General features: G+C 32.9%; 1 long non-coding RNA gene across 1 annotated transcript; it reads right to left on the bottom strand.

The window, feature by feature from the left end:
* Positions 1–8,389: 8,389 nt before the first annotated feature.
* LOC142236162 (uncharacterized) lies at positions 8,390–10,070 on the bottom strand. The gene is made up of 3 exons (XR_012721921.1): positions 8,934–10,070; positions 8,751–8,849; positions 8,390–8,676 (listed from the first exon to the last, which is right to left on the bottom strand). It is a non-coding gene; the product is annotated as an uncharacterized LOC142236162 (long non-coding RNA).
* Positions 10,071–10,320: the final 250 nt, after the last annotated feature.

The following is a 10,320-nucleotide window of genomic DNA, read 5'->3' as shown; positions in this document are numbered from 1 at the left end:
AATTTGTTGGGGGTTTTCAGCTTTTTTCCTGTCCTATCAAAGTCCTTTAAAATCATCTTAACGAAAACTTAAATTTCCAAATTCAGACTCGACTACAAGTAGAAATTATGTTGTGTTTCATGTAAAAAAGTCTTTAAAATAAAGTTTTGAAAAAAATCTCATATTTTAAACGCTTTTTTGCTTTGTACTCAAGATGCAAAATTCAACAAATTTAAGGGTCATACGGTGAAATTCGGGTACCTCATTGTTTGATATCTGATGGGGAAGTGGAAACTTCTCCTAGCCCGAGTTTTTGAAACTTTGACCAAAATCGTCCTATTTGGGTGAAATTTTCAAACACGGTGTCAAGGTGTCGAGATAAATATCTGCTACTTTAGTTTTTGATATCTGGCCGGAGAGTGGGACCTCCCCTTTGTCCCACTTTTTTTAAGGTGTAGTAAAAAACTAAATTCTCCGATTTACTTGAAATTTACATAGAATATGTGGGGTAGTTATGGAATTAATATAGGGCACCAATTTCTTAATATTTGGAAGGGGAGCGGGACCTCTCTCTCTCTTGCCCGTCATTTAGAAAATTGGACCAAAGTTCTCCGACTTGCTTGAAATTTTAAGAGAAGATTGAAGGGGGCGTCTAAACAAAGATTCGATGCTTTATTTTTAAATATTTTGTCGGACTTTTGAAGAAAAACAAAAGGTGAAGAAATTAATATTCTCCGACTTACAGGAAATTTAAAGAGAACCTGCGGGAGGTTATGAAATTGGACTTATGTTCTCTGATTTGCTTGAAATTTTCAGGGAAAGTTTGGTTTTATGTTTTGTATCTTACCTTTGTGTATTAAGATACATAATTTTTTGATATTTGGTCTTGGAGGGGGAACTCATCATTACCGGACTGTTTTTAGTATATTGAAAATATTCTCATGTTTACTTGAAATTTACGAATGGCGTAAAGAGAGGTTATGAAATCAATATGATGTACCTGATATTTGGTCTGGGAGGGGGACCTCTTCTTTTCCGGCTGTTTTTAGTATATTAAAAAAAAATAAAATTCCCCTGTTTGCTTGAAATTTACATATGACGTGGGAGGAGGTTATGAAATCAATATGGCGTACCCCATTTTTTGATATTGATATGGCTCTCCCATTCAAATGTTGCCCTACATTTTAAAATTTGAAGGGAAGGTTGAGTGTGGTATCCACTTCTTTGTTTTTTTCCGATATTAGATCGGGGAAAGAGACATACCTTAAAAAAATCTAAACTTCTCCAATTTACTTGAAGGTTGCAAAGGAAGTGAGTGATTAAACTAATACACGGTACATGATTTTTCGATATGTAGTCGAGGAAGGGGAATATGTAGAAATCTAAACTTAGTCGATTTACTCGGAATTTATAGGGAACGTTAAGTAGTTTATGAAATTAATATTGGGTACGTGATTTTTCGATATCTGGCTGGGGATGGGCGAGAAAGAGGAGAGGGTTAGGTTGGGTGGCAGCCCGATGTATCAGGCTCACTTAGACTATTCAGTCCATTGTGATACCACATTGGTGAACTTCTCTCTTATCAATGAGTGCTGCCGGATTCCATGTTAAGCTCAATGATAAGGGACCTCCTTTTTATAGCCGAGTCCAAACGACGTTCCACATTGCAGTGAAACCACTTAGAGAAGCTTTGAAACCCTCAGAAATGTCACCAGCATTACTGAGGTGGGATAATCCACCGCTGAAAAACTTTTTGGTGTTCGGTCGAAGCAGGAATCGAACCCACGACCTTGTGCATGCAAGGGGACATGCTCACCATTGCCCCACGGTGGCTCCCCTTTCCCAATTTTTTGAAAATTGAAAGTCGACAGTTGTCCCTAAATGGGAACATAATTTTATGATATTTGCACAGGCTTCTTATTAGACTTTTTAAGTAAAAACATGAAATTTATATGAAATTGACAGGCAACGTAGAGAATGCTTCATTCTCCGGGAATGTTCAGTTTGTTAAGTACTTTTACTTTTCCGATATATTGGGCGGGAAACAACGATTCTTTGTATGTCGTTGAAATATGATGCTTAACTTCCCGATATGTTGATCAGAAGGATACCTCCCATTGCCAAACCCCACTTGAATTTCACAGGAAATTTCCACATTTCCAACTTAAATACAGAACACAATTAAAAAAATTGTGGAAAGTCATGGACATCTCCCCGACATTTTTAGGACGGATTATTTTACACCTGCGTATTCACCGTAATTCTGTGTAAAAACAAAAGCTCAAGTTGTCTGATTTGTTTGAAATGTAAAATACACGTCTGTGGAAACCATGGTGTGAAAAAGAACTTCAGTACTTTGTGCAACACTTTCCTGACCCTACCCTTTAAAAGAGTTCAAATCTGTTCAAAAAAAAATGTTTTTTTTTCAGAAGAACTATCTTAATATTTAATCGCTCGAAAGATAGGGTTGACTAAGTTAACACAAAATGTTGGTTTAAATGAACAAGAACACCGATTCCTCCGCAAAATATATATAATATGCAAAATGGAAAAAAATTTCAAACTTTTTTGTGTTTTTTTTTACAGAAATATTAGTTGCATCTTATGTTAAAAGATACAGTGCGCATTGAACTAAGTTTTTGTTTACAAATAAACAAATTGACTTTAGTAGAGTATAGAGCTATTATTACACTACACAGATTCTTTACCAACATTGCTTTTATCCCTTGTAAATCTTATTTATCTTTCATTTTGTAGGTTTTTCCGGCAAAATTTGATTTTCAATTTTGGTTTCAGATTACACAGAATATAGTTAATTGTATTTAGGCCTTGACATATTATTTTATTAATGCACTTTGTCTGATCAAATATAGTACAAAATTAAATTAATTTCTATGTAATATTACCTATTCTCAACTACACGCACAGAAAAACCATGTTTGGACATGGTTGCCGCATCCATTTTATGCTTATCTAGAGCATGTAATTGCCGCGAAAACCATGTATTTTGTCTTTGTAAAAATAGTTTCCTAGCGGAGAAAAATGTATGGTGGCAATAAGCATTTGAATGGTTCTCAAATACCGCAAACATGTTCTATCATTTAAATGATAGAATTTGAGACCATTAAATGGTCGATAAAATCATGTACCATGTACCATTCAATTTTTTTTTACTTTTTTACAGGGAAAAAAGTATTTTTATAGGTTAAGTATAGACATGTCTAGAACCATTACATGGCCATAAAGACCATTTACATTTTTTTCGTGACCATTTAATTTTTTAACTTGTTTGCAGCGAAAAGAGTTTTATAAAAACATTGAGCAGGTACACACGATTTTCATTTTGCGCGTCAGTCGTGTGTTGATTGTTTCTTGGAATGGACGGAGAATACGGATTTACTGTGTTTTGTGTTAATTTATTATTCAGAAGTGGCACGTGGTTTTATGTGAAGACAAAAAAGGAAAGTGTAATTGAAAAATGTACCTGTTTTTTGTTCTGCATTTTGCTATATGGTATCACTTATTTTTATTTGCAGTTACATGATGTCTGCGTTTGTACATTTGATGGGCACGATGTATATAATATGGAATAATTACTTATCGTTGAAATTGAAATAAAATAGAGTGCGTAAAAATATATGTTGTTTTTTGCTTGAACGGCATTATAAATACAAATAAACAATGAATTAGTTTATAAATAAATAAAAACAAACAAATAAAGTTAATTTTGTGTTTTCTTTTCGCAAGTGGCGTCCTTTTTTCGACGATGAAAGAAGTTTTTTCATAAAGATCAAAACATTTTAGGTTGTGACCATGTTCTTTTAACTAGGAGAAAAACATTTTTAATGAATACCATAACATTTCAAATCGTGACCATTGCCTTTTCATTCAAACAAAATTCTTTTTATCAATATAATAACATTTTAGATGAGGACAATTACATTTTTCTTAGAACTATGTTCACTGAGCCAACATGGTTGCAGGTTAAAATGTTACATGGTCGCCGCAAAAATAGCTCCTATAATATTATTTTGCTCTTCGAATATGATTGTGACAATCATGTTTCTTCTCTGCGTGATATATAAGGTATTATTTAACTTCTTTGTGTGTAAATATTTTTAAGGCGCCATTTGGTTACTTTAATTTTTTTACTTGCAGCATACTCTCTCGGTCTCTCTTTCTAAACACATATGTCAGTATAGGCAATTTCTAAATTAATATATGTTTGCATCTACACATATTATATATAAAAAAAATGTTATGTCCTAAACATAATATGTTCTAACATATTATCATATATGTCACAAACATATTATGAGATTTTATGGACAATATATGCTTGCACATAAAAATAATGTGCTAAAAATTTGACTTCCAAACATATACTTTTTACACCTAAACAACAGCGTTTGTGCTCCATGGACCTTCCAGTTTTAATAACATGCTGCCTTAAGAAGAAAAGATCATAAAATAATTTTTCCAGATTTGGATTCACTGAATGTTACCTGATAGTAAAACAAGTATATACAGCAGTAAATTCGGCCGGGCCGAATTTTAAATACCCACCACCATAAATCAAGTATAATACCAAATATTAGGGTTTCCTTTGAAATTTCAGAGGGTTTGAGGACAGATCAAGCAGAGCAGTTCAGCCAGTACACTTCACGAACATACATTTAACGATTTTACCTATGAAGACTATATCAGATTTTGGATTTATAAGAACCATTTTTGTTTGAGTGTTAGAGGAATCATTAACATCTCTTGTAAGTGTGCAAGAAAATTATAAAATAACGTCTTGATTTGAAATCTTAAATCTGTAGAAGAAAATCTGGAAATTTTAAATTGAGTTTCAAGCAATTTTCATGATCAGTGCGCCTTCTACACCCTCAAGAAGTGAAGTCGGTCTATATGGAGGCATTACCAAATGGACCGATAAAAACTTAATCCGATACACGTTTTTGTGAGCCTAAAATACCAGAATATTTACAATTTCAGGCAAATCAGATAAAACTACGGTTTCTAGAAACCCAAGGAGTTAAATCGGGAGATCGTTCTTATGGGGGCTATACTAAAATATGGACCGATACTATCCATTTTCGGCACACCTCTTTATAGTCCTAAAATACCTTTAGATTTCCAATTTCAGACAAATTGGATAAAAACTACGGTTTCTATAAGCCCAAGACCCCAAATCGGGAGGTCGTTTTATATGGGGACCATACCAAAACATGGACCGATACTCACAATTTTTCGTCCTACAATACCTCTAGATTTCCAATTTCAGGTAAATTGAATAAAAACTGCGGTTTCTATAAGCCCAAGAAGTAAAATCGGGAGATCGGTCTATATGGGGGCTATACCAAAACATGGACCGATACTCACCATTTTTGGCACACCTCTTTATGGTCATAAAATACCTTTAGTTTTCAAATTTCAGGCAAATTGGATAAAAACTGCGGTTTCTATAAGCCCAAGACCCCAAATCGGGAGGACGGTTTATATGGGGACTATATCAAAACCTGGGCCGATATAGCCAATCTTCGAACTTGACCTGCCAAATCGGGAGGTCGGTTTATATGGGCACCATACCAAAACATGGACCGATGCTCACCATTTTTGGCACACCTCTTTACGGTTCTAAAGTACCTTTTGATTTCCAAATTCAGATAAATTGGATAAAAACTGCGGTTTCTATAAGCCCAAGAAGTAAAATCGGGAGACCGGTCTATATGGGGGCTATACCAAAATATGGACCGATACTCACAATTTTTGGCACACGTATTTGTGGTCCTACAATACCTCTAGATTTCCAATTTCAGGTAAATTGAATAAAAACTGCGGTTTCTATAAGCCCAAGAAGTAAAATCGGGAGATCGGTCTATATGGGGGCTATACCAAAACATGGACCGATACTCACCATTTTTGGCACACCTCTTTATGGTCATAAAATACCTCTAGATTTCAAATTTCAGGCAAATTGGATAAAAACTACGATTTCTATGAGCCCAAGACCCCAAATCGGGAGGTCGGTTTATATGGGGACTATATCAAAACCTGGACCGATATGGCCCATCTTCGAACTTGACCTGCCTGCAGACAAAAGACGAGTTTGTGCAAAATTTCAGCACGATTGCTTCATTATTGAAGGCTGTAGCGTGATTACAACAGACAGACAGACAGACAGACGGACATCGTTATATCGTCTTAGAATTTCTCCCTGATCAAGAATATATATACTTTATGTAGTCGGAAATCGATATTTCGATGTGTTACAAACGGAATGACAAACTTATTATACCCCCATCACCATTCTATGGTGGTGGGTATAAAAAAAATATTTGTTTGTAGTTAAATTTTATTTTTTTTGGAAATTTTCCACTGTCTAATGATATTTTACTTTAACTTTTTATGTATGTCTCAAACATTTTATGAACTAAACGTGGGTATAAACTTCAATGGCCGTAAATTATTACTGATTTTTTTCCTTTATTTTCGAAGGCTCTTTTTTCTGGGTGCACCATTGTGGTACCACAGTTGTTGTGTTCTCTCTTCTCTATTTTATTTGTCTCTCTCTGATTAACTTTTATAAACATTTAATATTATTTATTTATACGATATTTGTAAATTAATAGTTATAACGGAAACACGTTGGCTATAGTGTAAGCCCAATATTGTCAGGCTAACTTAGACCATTCATTCAATTGTGATACAGTGTTGCCAGGTGATTTTTGATTCCCCACCTCCCCAAGTCTTAATAAAAAGCCCCTAAATTGGTCTAAACTTTTTTCGAAAACCCCCAAAACATTTAAGAATGTTAATAGTACAAAAAGGGTCCCAAATTTCGTGGAAAAATCCTGTAGTGATTCACTTTAAAAATTAAATTTAACACAAATATATATACAAAGAAGAGTTTTCGTTTCTGAGGAACTTTTAGACAAACTAAGTTTTGTTTGTTGCTAACAATTTTCTTTTGAAGTAAAGAAAAAATAAAATTTGTTCTTTAAGAAAGTACTTTATAACTTTTGTTTGAAGAAAGTATTTTTTCTAAGGGTGTAATAATACAATATGTATAAAAACTTAAAAAGCAGGCAAAACAAAATAATTCAATGTATAAATCCTTTAAATCAAATTAATTTAAAAAAACGGTTTATAAAGTATAAATAACAGAAATAAAAAAATCAGTAAATATATACATTATTCGCCAAAATTGTTGGCGTGGAATTATGGAACCAAAAATTTAAATTTAACTCTTAAAATGCTTTCAGCTGCTAAGTTAAAAATGATTTCTTACCCCCATTTTCATGAAGCTCTGTTAGTGCTACATTAGCCAACGAACTTTTAAACCGTGATATCTACATATCTGTTATCTTGCGTATATATTCCATATGCCAGTTAGAAACTTAACTGCTGAAAATTTTCAGTTAAAGTTAACCGCAGAAAAGATATTTCCATTATTCTTTCTGTTAACTGGCAGTTAAAGCCTAACGGAGCTACATGAAAATGGCCGTTAATTTGTTTTTATTTGTGTCAAATATTAAAAATACCCTTTCGACGAAGATAATGCTATCGCATACTTGCTTGTATTTAGAAACTTAGGTTGACTTTCCGCACCGTTTTTCTCAAAAGCATGCCAGAATTGTTCTGAATTTGGTTGAGAATTACTGCACTTTATAAGGTCTAAGATATTTTTGTACCCCCAAAAATCCCTCCTAACGTGAAAAAACCCCTTAATTTGGGGTGAAAACCCCCCAACCTGGCAACACTGTTGTGATACCATCTTATCACTGAGTGCTGCCCGATTCTATGTTTAGCTCAACAACAAGGGACCCACTTTTTATAGTCGAGTCCGAACGGCGTTCCATATTGCGGTGAAACCACTTAGAGAAGCTTTGAAACTATCAGGAATGTCACCAGTATTACTGGGAGGGGATGACCCACCGATGAAAAAATTTTTGGTGTTCGATCGAAACTGGGGTTGAACCCACGAACCTATGTATGCAAGACGTACATGCTAAACACTACACCACGGTGGCTCCCTGATCTTAGTACACCGAAAAAAAAGTTTACTATTTTTTATGAAAAATGAACTAGCCCATAGTAAGAATGACCATGATTTGGCGCCAAAGATTTTTTTCATCTAGATAAGTTCATGATTTTCTTATAAATTAGTTCATGTATTGCATCGTATTTTAGTTCATTATTACTATGCTTTGGGAAGAATATAGTTAAACTCATTCAAAATATTCCTGCTATCCGGAAAAATTAACGATTTTTTGGGAAACCAGTATTAAGAAATTGGTTTGAAATAAACTGTTTGTCGGTATAATTTTCAAAAAAGTAGAGAAATTGAGGAATCAAAGGTACAACAAGCCTGTATACAACTAAGAAATTTTTCGTGCAAAACAAGTCAATTTTCTATAACCACCAGTATTTTATTTCAAAAAATTATTATTATATTACACAAAACTATGGCTTATGATATACAATAAAGGAAATATTTTTATTAGTACGTTGGATGCAGTTACTTGTCGGTAGTTAGTAATTGCTTCTTCAAAAGAGTAATATTCTATGTTATTAGGACTAAACTAATTAATTTAAATTTCCATGCTTTCTATCCAGATGAAAGATATATTGAATTGTCCAATTTCATCGATTTTGGCTAACTTTTGTTGGGCGGATTTGTCTTATAAGCATCTGAAATTGCAAGTTATACAAAATATAAGAAAAATATTATCAAATTCTATCGTTCATATTGATTTTTAACTTACGGTTTTCAAGAGTGTTTCCTAGAGCCAATAAGGATATCAGCTTAATTAGCATTAAACAGTAAGAATATTCAAAAAAATACCATTACAAGACCTGTTTACCTGCAAGTGAAAATAATAATTTTTAATAAATTTAAATTTTAGTTTTATTAAAAACGGACAAAATACCGTTTATAGAAAACTTACCACATTGAAAAATCCATCCAGTTGGTACATTATTGAAATCATATCCATGGACTAATGGGACGTTTTTGAAATTATTCTCAGAATATATTTGAAATAAAAAATGAAAAAAAAATTAGACATAATTTCCAATTGTCAGTATAGCATTTAGTATTTAAGGTGGATATTAAGTTCGAGTTTAGAGGCTAAAATCGCAATTTTCATGATACGTTTTCTTTAATAATCCATTATAAAAAAATAATCTGTATAAAAAACTTGGTTTGGGCTATTCTCCATCAAGTTATATTTAAATTTGTATCGGAAGACGTACAATTTTACACTTTTCTTAGTAATTTATTTTTATTTTTAGCGTTTAAACTCGAACTTAGTACTCACCTGTAGGAATTGATGTAACATAAAAAATATAGATTCAAAAACATGGTTGCATCTCCAACCTGTGATCCAGATGTAGAATAAATATAGATCATCCTATTACCACTCATGTTGTATATTTTTTATGTAAATCAATTAAAAATCCGCACTAATTTTAAACTATTAACAGAAATATACAGTTCTTTAATCTGTTATTTGTTTTTATCAATAAAAAGCGTTTCTGATTACTCTAACATCACATCATTCACTTCTCAGTTTATAAAATGTTTCGAAATAAATGTATTTTCATTAATAATCACCAATACCTCACGTACAATTTTGCAAAATTAAATCCACGTGTGCACTTCATAAATGCATCAACATAACTGAATGCAACAATAAAACTCAAAGACACAAATAGTCATAAGGGATACATACCTGCCGTAAAGAAAAACAACTCCACACACACACACGATCCCTTTCTGATCTCGCTATTGCAAGAAAACAACTCTCACCACAAAAGATACCAACAACACACAAGGAACATTCCATTGTCTCTAGAATCAAAACAACCAACAACAGCATAAATGACGCAATAACAAACACAAACAATCATACGAGATATACACAAAATGTCTCTTAAAAACTCCCTCACATGATGCACTCACATTTTCCAGTAGCACGTTTATTGATTAGTTTGAATTCTATCTATAAGTTAAGGTAAAATATATACCAAATCTATGAGGAATCTATAAAAAATGATATACACCCGGCAAGGATTATATTAACTACTTTTTATTCTACTTTATCTAAAATTTTCAATGTGAGGAAAAACACTCCAACATATAATAAAAAGGGAAATAATCTGTAGGTAGCCATCATACGAATCGGTAATGTCGTTAAGTTAATTTTTACTACAAAAATTTTTTTCCATACAAAATTTTTTCTTAGTAAATTGTCTACATTTCGTAGTAAGATTTTTATATTGCCCATGTATTTTTATAATAGAATCAACGATGCATTAACTACTGTGTTGGAA

The sequence above is a fragment of the Haematobia irritans genome, chromosome 4 (genome assembly GCF_050003625.1).
Source record: "Haematobia irritans isolate KBUSLIRL chromosome 4, ASM5000362v1, whole genome shotgun sequence".
NCBI classification, from domain to species: Eukaryota; Metazoa; Arthropoda; class Insecta; order Diptera; family Muscidae; genus Haematobia; species Haematobia irritans.
The sequence above is the reverse complement of the archived record's forward strand: the minus strand, read 5'-3'. Positions and strand labels throughout refer to the sequence as shown.